The following is a 14,268-nucleotide window of genomic DNA, read 5'->3' on the forward strand; positions in this document are numbered from 1 at the left end:
GCCACGGCGCCCGTCATTGTCACACGGGTTCTGGGGGCCAAACTCAGGTCCTCATGCCTGCCAGCAAGCACCTTGCTCACTGAGCCTTCCCCTCAGACCCTACATATCTTTTTAATAGCTTCCAGTAAACTATATTCCTCCTCCTTGTTTTTTCTTTTTTTTTTTTTTCTACCCTGGGTCTTACTTAACTCTTCCTTCGGAGCCTGACTCAGGTTCCACCAGCTCCATAAGCTCCCCACCAAGTGCCCTCACCATGGAGAATCACTCCCACCACTAGAGTCCTAAACATAATATCTATACATATGATAAGCATATACTATATCACCTGGACCATGATGTTTGAATGTCGAAAGGGGCACAATTATACCGAATCAAAAACCTCCACCCGTGGAACATACAGGACAACCTGGCCTATATGATCATCCTAACCATATATGCTTCATTTACCACTCAGGGTGTGTTACTTGGTAGTTTCTGTTGGTTTTTTTTTTTAAAGTACATGTATGTATTTTTACATGTATGTACTTCCTTCTCATAGCCATAAGCCGTATGAATCTAACACATGTACTCTCTGTTTCCTAGTCCAGTGTCTTACACATGACACACTAAAAAATGTTCATATGATGATATCTTGACTCTGTTATTTAGGAATGAGACATGAGGTGTGGGTTTTCAGAAACAGTAAGTTTTACCAGCCAGTCATCACGCCGGTAGGAAGTTCCCCCAAACACTGCCACAAATCCTCAGGATTTGGCTGCCAGCAGACCATCAGCCTCCCGGCTTTGTTACTTTGTAATCCTAGCTTTATCTCAACAGCACCCTCTTTCCATCGATCTGTCACACTGAACACAGATAATGATGGCTCCAACCTGGGAGCTTATGTAAATCTCATCAAAACAAACCTGTACCTGAGGAAATGCTGCTCAAGTGGCTAATGAGCTTAAAGAACAAACACTGGGAAGTTTTGATTTGCTTGGTTTGTTTTGCTTAATTAACATCTGGCCTCTGCTCAGCTTCATTCCTGCTAAAATACCAAGAAGGAAAGAAGAAGGGAGATGGCAGAACTACAAAAAGACAGCAGAGAGGACAGCTCAGGCTCTGAAGGTAAACTGTAGCACAAACCAGACAATAAAAGCTGTGGAGAGAGACAGTTAGGACAGAATCATATCTTAGGAGTAAATACTTAACAGTACAATGACGAGTGTTGGGAGTCAAAATCCGACAGGAGGTAGGACAAGATTGAAAACTCCCGGAGGGAAAATAATTTTTAAAAAACAAAACAAAACAACTGCCAAGGGCTTCACTACCTCAAATCCTCTTCGGCAGATGACTAAGGAACATTGGCAACATTCATGTGCCCTTTCTAGTGGTAACATACAAAAGCATGTTTGCCTTCCACAGCACTAGACTTCAGTTCCCAGAGAGATATCGTCTGTAAACATTTGGCCCAACGTTTTTATGTTTGTGTACCAGAGCCTCACAATATCAGCACTCTCAGTAAACACATAAGCCTAGCTAGATAGTCTAAGTGTCGGTCGGCTCCTGGATCTGTGGAGTGTGGCCCTGAGTGAATGAACGTGAGGGTCACAAAAGATTCAGCAACAGCAAAAGGTTTCTAAACATGAAGTGATTACCTTTTCTTTTCTTGTCTTTTTTTTTTTGTTTGTTTGTTTGTTTGTTTTTCAAGACAGGGTTTCACTGTGTAGTCCTGGTTGTCCTGGACTTGCTTTGTAGATCAGGCTAGCCTTGAACTCACAGATTTCTGACAGCTTCTGCGCCTCCCAGAATGCTGGGATCACAGGTGTGCGCCACCACACCCATTGAGATCAACTCTTATATCACGCTCTTAAGTCAGCTCAATGGGTCTGAGGTGTCTCTGGCCGTGTGTGCCTGGGGTGTGACCTCACTGCGTTGCTGGTTCTCAGTGTGCAGTCTGCACATTTTGCACCAATATTTCCTGAGACACAATTGTGTGTTACTGATGGCAGTGGCTTCACTACAGTGTTCTGTACAGAAAACTAAGACTTCAATGATTTTCTACTGTCGTTTATCAGAAGGTTACTCGGAAGGTGAGCATTTAGTTAATGTAAGATTGGACTGTACTATGACAAAACGTTTGATATTTTAAAAATCTGAGGGTTTTAAGTTTTAACTCAGTTGGTAGCACAAGTGCCTAGTATGCAGAAAGCCCTACATTCAATCCCCAACATGATATAATTTGGCAGTGGTAGTGCGTACTTGTAATTCCAGCACTCAGGCGGTTAAGGCAGGAAGATGAGAAGAGTCAGGAAGAGTCAGGATGGAGAGATGGCTGAGTGGTTAATAGCACTGGCTACTCTTCCAGAGGACCCGGTTCCCAGCACCTAAACTAACTGCCTGTAACTTCAGTTCCTGGGCATCCAGTGCCCTCTCTTGGCCTTTATGGGTATTGCATTCATACAATGCACAGATTTACATGCAGGGGAAACACCAACATACGTAAAGTTTAAAAACAAAGGGGGAAAAAGAGAAGCTCAGTGTCATCCTTGGCTACATAGGGAATTTAAAGCTAGTCTAAGATACTTTCAAAACTCTCTCTAATGGGCTGGAGAGGTGGTTCAGTGGTTAAGAGCACTGTCTGCTCTTCCAAAGGACCCAGGTTCAATTCCCAGCACTACAGGGCAGCTCATCTCTGTCTATAACTCCTGTTCTTGGGGACCCAACCCTCCTACACATGCAGGCAAAACACCAATGTACATTGAAAAACATTTTTTTTGTTATCTATTCATTTACTTTTATAAAGTAAAAATGAAAGTAACAAAAGTTATTGTCTGAATTGCTAATTTGAATTTCATTTTAAAATAAATCATTAAGTGAATTTTGACTTGGGATTAGGACAGAATTTACAGTGATTTCTGATGTGACCCTTAACATGCTCTGCCATTTTGTGCCATGTATTTATATAAAGTGGCATTCTCAGCACTGCTGATTAGAGAATCAAAATATTGATCAACTTTGAGAACACTGGAGACACCAGCATCCTGTAGCATCAAATGTTCAGCAAAGGTTTAGTTCTTTATGTAAAACAAACGAACACACTCATCTCATCAAATATGCAAATTTGCTTTAGTCTTGAATGAATGATAAAATGTATGTATGCTGAAGAGTTACTGTAGAGTAGATTTATAATTTATTATGGGTAAATATTTTATTTGTTTTCTTGTTGTATATACCTGTATAACTGGTGTACATGTAAAACTTTTGGCGGTGAAAAGAGGTCACAAACAGAAAATCCTAAGAAATCCTGATGTAGGTAGACTTTGGGGTTTGATAAAGAACTCTCTAGAAACAAGCAGCCACTTAAGATACCACCGAGGCACCTTTTTTCCTTTTAAGACCTTTTTATACCAGGACTTTCTGGAACTGTGTGACCTCTCGGGGTCCTCAAGGCCTTCCTCTGGTTGTTCTTAATACAAGGGAAATCATCCTTTGCCTAAGAAAACTGAAACCATGGAGAGGCAGCTTTGGCCGCTAACAGGTAGCCAAATGGTGTTTTCTAAATCTTTTGTCTAATCACTCTGTTTCCTTTCCCTTTGGCCCTTTATTTCTGCTTGTGATTTTATTTCATTCTTCTCTGCACCTCCAGTCTTCCTCCCTTGATGGGAGGCAGAGCCAAGTCTAGGTCTTTGGTGCAGGAGGGTGAGCGACATAATGTGTCTCTCTGAGGTTTTTCCGGGGCTGTAGTTAGCTACCGTCTCTTGCTCAACCTCCCACAACTTCTTCGGGTTCTCCAGACTCATCTGAATCATCAAGCTAACATTAACAGACTGCTTAGCAAGAGGCAGATTCTCTCTTGTAATTCTCACAGCAATTCGGTGATCTTGGAGTAGCCCCACTTGGAAAATGGAGAGAAGGACACAGGGACATCAACCACCCTTGCCCAGCACACTGCAGAGCAGTCACTACAATCTACAGTGATCTCTGAGTTTTCGTCCCCTTCCCTCGAACCCGAGTCTCTTGAAGACAGTTCCCCCCAACATAAATTATATGAACTAATATTATCTTATTACTTCTTCTAAATATGCTTATGTTTATCTTTTGGATAGCATTTATTTTTTAAAATGAAAGGATCTCTGATGCAGGCATCTCAAATATTAACTGGTTAGTAAGAGAGAACTGAAAAGCCACACTGTCAGAACCCTTCTTCAGCTCAAGGCAACACATTTTTAGTTTGCTTTCTGTGAGAAAATACCCAGGGCCCGGTAATTTAAATAGAAGAAAGTTATTTGTCTTACAATTTGGAGATCCAAGAACTTGTTATCTATTCATTTCCACTGTGGGCCTTTTGGTTACATCAAAACATGCCAGGTGCCATCGTGGAAATGTCTGTAGGAAGGAGAGTTCATGATAACACAGGAAGCAAGAGATTCAGGATCCAGGATCACTCTGTTTTATAACCCCCTGCTAGTAGGGTCCAACGGGAACTACATCTTCCAAAGGTAGTGCTCCAGTTGGGTGTGGTGGTGCACACCATTAATCCCAGCATTAGGGAGGCAGAGCGGGCCGAGCCCGGAGACTGGGGAGAGCCTGGTCTACAGAGTTCCAGGACAGAAAAAAAAAAAAAAAAAAAAAAAAAAAAAACACAAAATACCAACCACAAAACAAAACAACAAAAACTTAAAATTTTTAGGGGCCGAAGAGATGGCTCAGCAGTTAGGAGCACTGGCTGCTCTTCCAGAGGTTCTAAATTCAATTCCGAGCAACTATACAGTGTGCCTCACAACCGTCTGCAATGGGATCCGATGCCCTCTTCTGGTGTGCAGGCACACGTGCAGACAGAACGCTCACACGTAAACAAACAGAGCTGTTGCCCCGATGACCCACCTCTCCCTTTCATCACTACTTACAGATTCTGCCACCTTTTCAACGCTGCCACACCGGAACTAACTGAAACCAGGAGGTGTTGCTATACTTCCAGGAACGAGGTGACAAGCTAGCCTCCAGGTTTATAGATCACTTTCTAGAGAGCGGGAGAGGCGTTACGTCACCACGTGACCTCAGGGCGCACTGTTCCCCTTGCTCTGGGCAGAACCTTCCTTCAGGTGAGTACAACATGAACACGCGACAGCCATAAACTCTCAGTGATTTATCGAAGTTTCAGTGGGCTTTAACGCTTTTGTTGCTAGGCTGTTTTAGAGATGGGGGTCTCACTAGACAGCCCAGCACAGCCTGGAACTCACTATATAACCTGAGCTGGCCTCCAACCCACAGCCACGCCTCGGCATGCCCAAGTCCTGATGTTACAAGCATGAGCCACTATGCCTAGCGCAAGCATTTAAACAAATATTTTATTTAATTTATAAAATTAGTTCATCGTGTGGAGTGGGAGCACCTGGTGGATGGCATGTATGTGAAGGTCAGAAAACAATTTCCAGAAGTTCCTGCCTTCTACCTGAGGCAGTATCTATTGCTTCTGCTCTTGCTATGTAGCCAAGGCTAGCTTCCAGGCAGTTCTCCATTCTCTGTCTCCCACCTTAATGTGGAAGTGCTGGGATTACAGGTTCACACCACCAGGTCTAGAATTTTATGTGGGTTCTGGGGGTTGCACATGGGCCTCTGGGTTTGCATGGCTAGTGCCACTGAGGCATCTCTCAGTCCCCTTGAAATGATTTTTTTTTTTAATCTGAATGCTTTCTAAATTTTATCTTCCTTCTAAAATCTAAAAGCGCTTTGAAAACAAGTACCTGAATGAGATGCGTGGAATGATAGCTATGGAATTTGAGACAAGGTGGTAGGATGTGTGAAGCCATATTCAACTTTTGAAAACAATAAAAAAAGTAGTTACTGAGTGCTCAGTCTGTGTCAGACATCATGCTGAGAGCTGTGAGACAAGCCTCCATTTTCACAGAGTTCATACTGAAGTGGTGGGCATGATGCCATAATAGAACAATGAACAAAGAGTTATATGACACATAGGAAGGAATGCATACCATATTTGTCTTTGGGGGTCTGGGTTACCATACTCAGGATGACATGGATGCTCACACCTCATCTTTATGAAAGAGGTGATGTTGAGCCGTGACTGAGAGATTAGATAGGAGCTCTTTGCAGGGCAAAGGGTACATAAATTCGGGAAAGAATACTTGTAAGCATTTGGTGTGGTGAAGGCCGTTAGAAAATTTGAGACACCAGAAGCAGAAAATGAGTATTACCATGGTGCTATAGGCTCATCTATTTGAATGCCCGGTCACCAGGGAGTGATGCTACTTGATAGGACTGAGGAGGTGTGGCCTTGCTGGAGTAGGTGTGGCCTTGCTGAAGGAAGTATGTCAGTTCAGGTGGGCTCTGGGGTTTTGAGTGCTCAAGCCGGGCCCATTGTCTCTCTCTCCTTCTTGCTGCCTGCAGATCTGGATATAGAATTCTTAGATCCTCCAGTACCACGTCTGCCTGCATGCTGCCATGCTTCCCATCATGTTAATAATGGGAAACTGTAAGCCAGCGCCAGTCAAATGCTCTCCTTTAAAAGAGTTGCCGTGGTCATGGTGTCTCTTTACAGCAATGGAATGTTGACTAAAACAATGAATGATGGCAAGACAAAAGGGGAAAAAGGATGAGTAAAGCTGAAAGGCATGGGCCTGCAGAAGTAGACTGGCCTGTAAGTGTGTAGCAAGGAATTTCCCTTCCTCAGAGAATAGGGAATCATGGGATTTTAAAGTGGTGGGACAATGGGATTTATAATTACTGTTACATTCTTGGCACTGTCTACCCTAGTTGTATAACAATATTCGTCAGTTCCTGCAAACCTGGCCATGAACTCCCTCTGGCTCATAAGGAGGGTTTTTGTCAGAAGAAAGGTGCTCAAAGAGCCAGAAGCAGTTGCAAAGCATCCCTCTTTTCCTAGCCCTGAGGTAACTTTCCAGGGCTATGCCCTAGAGGAAAATAGCCATTTGTTCTCTCTTTCCAGGACATACTCCTGTGCTAGCATCCTGTCAACATGCTCACTCACACAATGCACCTGCACATGATCATCCAGGCACACACCCCTTATTCTCTAGGTTGCAGCATAATCAATTTCCTTTTCCTAAATTACTAGCCCCCCCTCCTTTTTTCTTATCACTTCAAACTTAAAGCTAAAGGTTTTTTGTTTTGTTTTGTTTGTCAATGTTGTTTTCATTTAGTTTGGTTTAGTTTTTTTTTTTTTGTTTTTGTTGTTGTTTTTCTGGGACAGGGTTCCTCTGTGTAGCCATGGCTGTTCTGGAATTTGCCTTGTAGACAAAGCTGGCCTCAAACTCACAGAGATCTGCCTGCCTCTGCCTCCAGAGTGCCAGGATTAAAGGCAGTTGTGCTGCCCCGCCACCGCCCATGAGTCACATGGAGATACTCCTATAGCTAAAACATTTGTTATTCTTTTTATAAATAACCCTGGGAGGGAGGTCCATTTATTACTGTGATCACATTACAGACCAGATAGCTGGAGCATGACTATTAAAGAAGAGTATGGTTCTTCTGTCGTTACATTAATCTAGGAGCCAAAGAAATGTCTCAGGGTTAGGAGTTACTACTGCTCTCCCAGAGGACCCAGTATCCACATAAGGCGGCTGACAAACTGCCTGTAACTCCACCTGTAGGAAATTCAACATTCTTTTCTGGCCTCCTCAGACACTCCTGTCTGTCTGTCTCTGTGTCTCTCTTTGTCTCTCACACACAGAAAGACAGAGACAGAGAACAAATCTTAAAAACAAACAAACAAAAAAACCAACCCTCTTAATGCTATCTAAATCACATTATCCAAAAGACATGCACCTTTTTCCGGTTGAAGTCAAAACCCCTTCTTTCTCCCCCACTCTTACTTCTAGATTCCTTTGAATAATGTGACTGAGTCTCTTTGGAAGAAATGTCTACCTGCTGGCCTTTCCATAGGAAGAACAGGTGCCTCCTAGCTTCACTCTCTTTAGCCCCAGATTCGCCAACAATTCCAAACTCCTCCCTCAGAGTCAATACAGACGGGATGAAGACCAAACAAAACCCACTCTGAGGGCTCCCGTGTCCTTGGGACATACTTCACAGCAGGGGAGGAGCCCACAGAATAAAATCCCACCTAAAACGCACTTGCCTTTTGTTAATTAAGTCCGCTCTAATTCATACACGATTTGGGAGAAATTTTTACATAGAAGTGATCACTGTGTTTTGAAAAGAAAGCGAAGAGAGCTGAGGAGAATGTACTCAGAAGGAAATGGAGCAGAGTCGCCTAAATGCGGGTGTTTTAAAGACTAGGTACCATCCGAAGCAAGCAGCCCAAAGCAGCCTCGAGGAGGGAGAGAGGAAGCGCAGCTCCCTGCGCTGAAGGAAACCAAACCTGACCCAAACTGTCTGTTTGTTTATCTGCTCCATATTAAACTCACACCCCGCAACCTCCTCTACCACTGAGCTGCACAAGCCGAGGCTGCCAGCTGAGGGGAGCTCAGGTGTCCTCGCCCCCAGCCAGGCCTACCTGTGTTCACTGTCTTCACCTAGAATTGCTGCCACGTCATTCACCGAAGTGAGGTGGTATCAGGTAAGGACAACCACAGGCTCTTATTTCACACTTTCCTTGTGACGATGGAAAGAATGACACACGCCTTCCCTGAACAGGCAGCTCGCTGTGCCTTGCCTCCTTCCATCCGGTGGAATCGGCCTAACAATGTTACCAGGAAGCCTTATGGGGGACAGGGGGTGGGGGGACTGAAGGAAAGGGACATACCGGCAGACACTTCTTTAACTCTTTAATGGACAGAGAGGACAGATAACTTTGGCTCTGCATCCTTCAGCCTCCTGATTTCCAGCATCATAGTAAATGTTAGGGGGGAAAAAGTGATTAGAGAGCCTAAAACTTCTATGCCTTAGGCACATGAGAAGTGTTGTATATTTGTTTTCCAATTAAAAAAAAAAAAAAAAAAAGGGACGGGGCCTCAGAGGTTAAGAGCCAGAGTTCCTGAGTTCAATTCCCAGCAACCACATGGTGACTTACGGGCCATCTATAATGAGACCTATTGCCCTCTTCTGGTATGCAACAGACCATTGTAAATATAATTAATAAATAAAATAAATCTTTTAAAAAAATAAGGACAGACAGTAGTGATGCACGCCTTTAATCGCAGCAATGGGAGGCAGCGGCAGAAGATCTCTGTGAGTTTGAAGCCAGCCTGGTCTACAGAGTAAGTGTCAGGACAGCCAAGGCTACACAGAGAAACACAGTCTTGAAAAATCAAACAGACAAAAAAAAAAAAAAAAAAAAAAAGCCAGGTGTGCACATCTGTAATACTAGTACTTGTAAGACTGAGGCAGGAGAATTACTATGAGTTTGAAGTCAGCTGAGTTTTTGAGCTCCAGGCCTGCCTGGGCTACAGAGTGAGACTCCGTCTCAATAAATAAAATAAAAATAAGTAAATAAATAAATAAATAAATAAAATAAAAATAAATGAAAGTAAGAGGAACTTTAAACTGTACTCGTTGGGGAAAGCTTTACTCCTGTCTAGAGGTTATTTCAGTAACTGAACCAGGAGAGCTCGGTGTTTGAATCAAGAGACAATCTCTGCCTGTATTTGACATACAACACCAACATCACATTTTTAAAAGATTAATGTGGGTAGGGTGGCATCCCAGAAAAAAAAAAAATTCCAGGATGACATAGAAACAATGGTTTCTGCAAATTTTCTTTTAGGTAGTTATACATAAGGGGAAAAGAAAACAAAAGGTTTTTTAAATCATTTGCTCATTTTGCATCACAATAGTTGGTTACCTAGGGTACAACCTTCTTGCTTTGTAAGCCTCTCTTTCCCTTCCTTCCACCTGTCACTTTCAGATCTATTTATTTGTTCCTATTACCATAATCACACTTGAGTTTCTGGTCCTGTCTACCTACCCACCTACCTATTCTTACTTGCTGTCTCCCTTCCTAAATGTGACTAGATTTGACTGGAAGGCCTTGGTGGATAGCCCCTTAGATCTTTTATCCTCTATGACTAGAAGATGACTTTCTGAGGGGGTGGGGGTGGGATGAGGGGGTGGAGGAGTATGAGGTGGGGGGTAGGAGGTGGCACACACCTTTATTTTCCCATCACTAGGGAAGTAGAGGCAGGTGGATCTCTGAGTTTGAGGCCAGCCTGGTCTACAGAGTGAGTTCCACGACAGCCAGGGCTACACAGAGAAACCCTGTCTTGGAAAACAAAAAAGATTATCCCCCCCCCCCCAATTAATTGTTTTAACTGGAGATAATGCCAGTCTGGGGAGATAAAGACACCTGTAATTTTGTATATTGTCTTTTGTGCCCCTGAACACAAAAACACTTCATGTCAAAGGATGTTTGCTTTGTGACCACCCTGTAAGTGTTTAGGTATCATTTGGCCATAGGTTGTCCTCTATGGCCACCACTGATGTAGAGGCAGAAGCTATACATCTCCCCCTAGTGGCCCCTCTTGGTGTCTGTCTTTCTCAGCTCCAACTTCTCCCAGTTCCATGCCAGCAAATAGCTGTAGAAATGATCCTCAAGCTCAAGTCTGGTACCGCTTTCTCCTCACCTTTCAATATCACCTGTACCACCCAAAAAATCAAAAGCCTAACCGCCCCCCCAACACGGTCCATCTGAAATATCTATGTTGTTCTGTTTTGAAACAGGGTCTCATGCAGCCAAGGCAAGCTTCAAATTCTTGCTGTGCAGCTGACGGTGACCTTGAACTACAGAGCCTCCTGTGTGCCCGGGGTTACAGGTGTGTGACACCACGCCCAGGTTTCCTGGTCCTGGAGACTGAACCCGAAGCTTTCTGCATTTGCTAGGCAAATGTTCTACCAAGTTGAGCTACAGCCCCTGGCTCTATAATATCTGCTTCTTGCAATCCTGTACATTCTTCAAGGCACAATTTTGTTTTTATGTGCACCCTATGTGTGCATGGTTCCTATAGAAGTCAGAGCAGGGAACAGCTCCTGGGACTGGAGTTAGGGGTATTGTGAACCACCATGTGGATGCTGGGAACTGAACCCAGGTCCTCTGCAAGAGCAGCAGGTGCCCCTAACCCCTGAGCCAGCTCTCCGGCCCAAGTATAAATTATGTCCTAATCTCTTACCTTGGAATAGTCTCTCCATTTTGTATTTCCACATCCTAACCTGCCAGGACTTAGCTATGGCTATTTGTGCCCATTGTATTTCTTGACTGTTTTGTAAGGGTTCCGAGAGCAGGAAAGCACAGTGTCTTCTTCATGTTCTGATCCGTGCAGTTACTCATACACATCAATGTAGATATAGATATATCTATTCTATAGATATATAGGTATAGATAGATATAGAATATATAGATAAATATAGAATAGATAGATATAGAATATATATATAGAGAGAATAGCTATCGCTATAGAATTGAATAAAATAGAGATAATGACTAATACAATTAAAAAGTTGTCATTGAAACAACTTTGGACCTTGAGAACAGAAATGTTGAAGATGGATTCAGAGAATTGTATTGAGCAGTTTAGTTCAATAGAAACAGAATGACAGCTATACATGTTTATAGTTATTATTATTATTATGCTTTTTTGAGACAGGGTTTCTCTATGTAGCCCTGGCTTGTCTAGAAATTGCTCTGTAGACCAGAGTGGCCTTGAACTCAGAGATCTATCTGCCTTTGTTTCCCAAGTACTGGGATTAAAGATATGCCCCACTACTACCCAGCATGTATATGTTACATTTTAAAAGGTGAAATTAACTTTAAGACATTTAACATCTTATTTAATCCAACATAAAAATATTTCAGTATGTAACTGTACAGATATTATTGATATATTCACATTTGTTCTTCAGATTAATTTTTATAAGTACATATAGCATATCAGTGCAAATTTGCATGGCTGGAAAGATGGCTTTAGTGCTAAAGACTGGACACACAACCAAAAAACAAATATGCCACCCTTGAGAGTGCTTTATTGCCAGGCTTGGTGGCTCGCCTCTATAATCCAAGCACTCAGGAGGTACAGATAGGAGACTTTGGAAGCTGGCTTGCGCTGTATGACAAGTTCTGGGCCAGCCTGGCATACACACTTGGGCTCAGGCTACTGGCTGCTGTATTAGAAAGGAACTGAGCAGAGAACAAGGCCAGAGAGCTTGTCCTGGCTGACTGCGGAATGGCTTTGTTACTACAAACAAAACATTTCATTCCTCCTTTCGTTCATTCTTTATCTGGAAAGAGAGGACATCCATTTGTTTGTTTTTTTTAACCTGCCTTATAAGTTTTGTAATCACATCAAATTAGAAACTAAAAGAGGAAGATTCTAAATGTCATACATTTATGAGCCATTATAATTTTCCAAGAATAAAGTAAAATGATAGCAATAGTTTTTACAGTGTTTCCTAGTGTACCCTTTTCAGTAGTGACTAAAGATCCTTAACAGAGGCTGGAGAGATGGCTCAGTGGCTCTGTTCTTCCAGAGGTCCTGAGTTCAATTCCCAGCAACCACATAATGGCTAACGACCATCTGTGATATGATCCGATGCCCTCTTCTGGTGTGCATGAAAACAGTATACTTATATACATAAAACAAATAAATCAATCTTAAAAAAAAATAAACAAGAGCAGTGGCTCTTCCAGAGGATCTAGGTTCTATTCCCAGCACCCACAGCTCACAACCATCTGTTACTCTAGTTCCAGGGGAACTGATGCCCTCTTCTGGCCTCCACAGGTACCACACATGCATGCAGTACACGCAGATATATGCAGGCAAAAACCCCTACACATAAAATAAAATGATACTTGAAAAATGGGGATCTTTGCCTGGCGTGCTGGTGCATACCTCTAATCCCAGCACACAGGAAGGCAGAGGCAGGCAGATTACTGTGAATTTGAGGCAAGCCTGGTCTACAAAGTGAGTCCAAGACAACCAAGCTACACAGAGTAACTCTGTCTCAAAAAAAAAATTAGTTATAGCCAGGTGGTGATGGCACATTCCTTTAGTCCCAGCACTCGAAGAGGAGGCAGAAGCAGGTGGATCTCTATGAGTTTGAGGCCAGCCTGGTTTACAGAGTGAGTCCAGGACAGCCAAGGCTACACAGAGAAATCCTGTCTGGAAAAACAAAAACAAACAATCAAAAAAGAAAGTTATAATTTCAATGCTTCAGTGGAGACATAACTCCCATATCAGAAAACCCAATTTTTCTAAAACTGTTATTCCTCTCTTTAGAGGGGTTAAATTTTGCAAAGCCTCATGTGTTCACCAATCTTTCTTTTAAAGATTCAAGCAGCATACTGGTGTCCCCAGTAAATATCTCCATTGGAGTGGCTGAATATGTGATAAAGACAAGCTGGTCAGAAACACACAATGAGATGCTCTCAATATGGAAGGAAAAGCAGAGGTGGGATGCCAACCACAGCATTTTGAAGCTGAAAGGACTGGAAATGACAGGCGTGATTGGGCTGGCCTTTCATTTCACACAGTTGCCTCATTCTGTAACACAGAGAAATAGTGTGGTGGTTTGAATGAGAAGGGCCCCCCATAAGCTCATATGTTTGAATGCTCGGACCCCGGTTGGTAGAACTGATTGGGAAGGATTAGGGGGCCGTGGTCTGGCTGGAGGAGGTGTGTCACTGGGGATGGGCTTCGAGGTTTCAGAAGGCCATGACAGTCTATTCGTGATCTCTCTCTCTCTCTCTCTCTCTCTGCCTCCTTATTATTGTTTCAGATGTACGCTCTCAGCTCCTGCTCCAGCACCATGCCTGCCTACCCGCCGCCACGCTGGTCATGGACTCACCCTCTGAAACTGTAAGCCAGCCCCCAGTCAACTTTCCCTTCTAAAAATTGCCTTGGTCATGGTGTGTTTTCGCAGCAACAGAAAAGTAACCAAGACATAGGAATATGCTTGACCTCTCTATGTTTCTCAGAGGTCATTTGCTATTAATATTTCAAATATTTAGTTATTTTTCAGATTAAAGTTTATTATATTAAAAAAGTTGTCCATAAAAGATCAAAATTAATCAGACTCCAAGACTATACACGTCAATAAAGTCTATGCAGTTAGCATAGTCGTTGGTATGGGGAGCTGTGGAGCTTCACATTGGATTTTATACTTTCACTCTCAAATATACTTCATGTCTCTCATCACCAAGAATGAGAAATCCATGACAGTTTGGGCTACCTTTTATATTCTCTTTCATAGATCATGTGTACTACCTGTATTCAGGCCTCCCTCATCCTGTAATATTTAGCCTCTCTTGTTCTCTTTTCTATATATAATACTGTGCCCACATACACATTTACATATATACATAGT

This window comes from Meriones unguiculatus, chromosome 7 (genome assembly GCF_030254825.1).
Source record: "Meriones unguiculatus strain TT.TT164.6M chromosome 7, Bangor_MerUng_6.1, whole genome shotgun sequence".
In the NCBI taxonomy this organism is placed as follows: Eukaryota; Metazoa; Chordata; class Mammalia; order Rodentia; family Muridae; genus Meriones; species Meriones unguiculatus.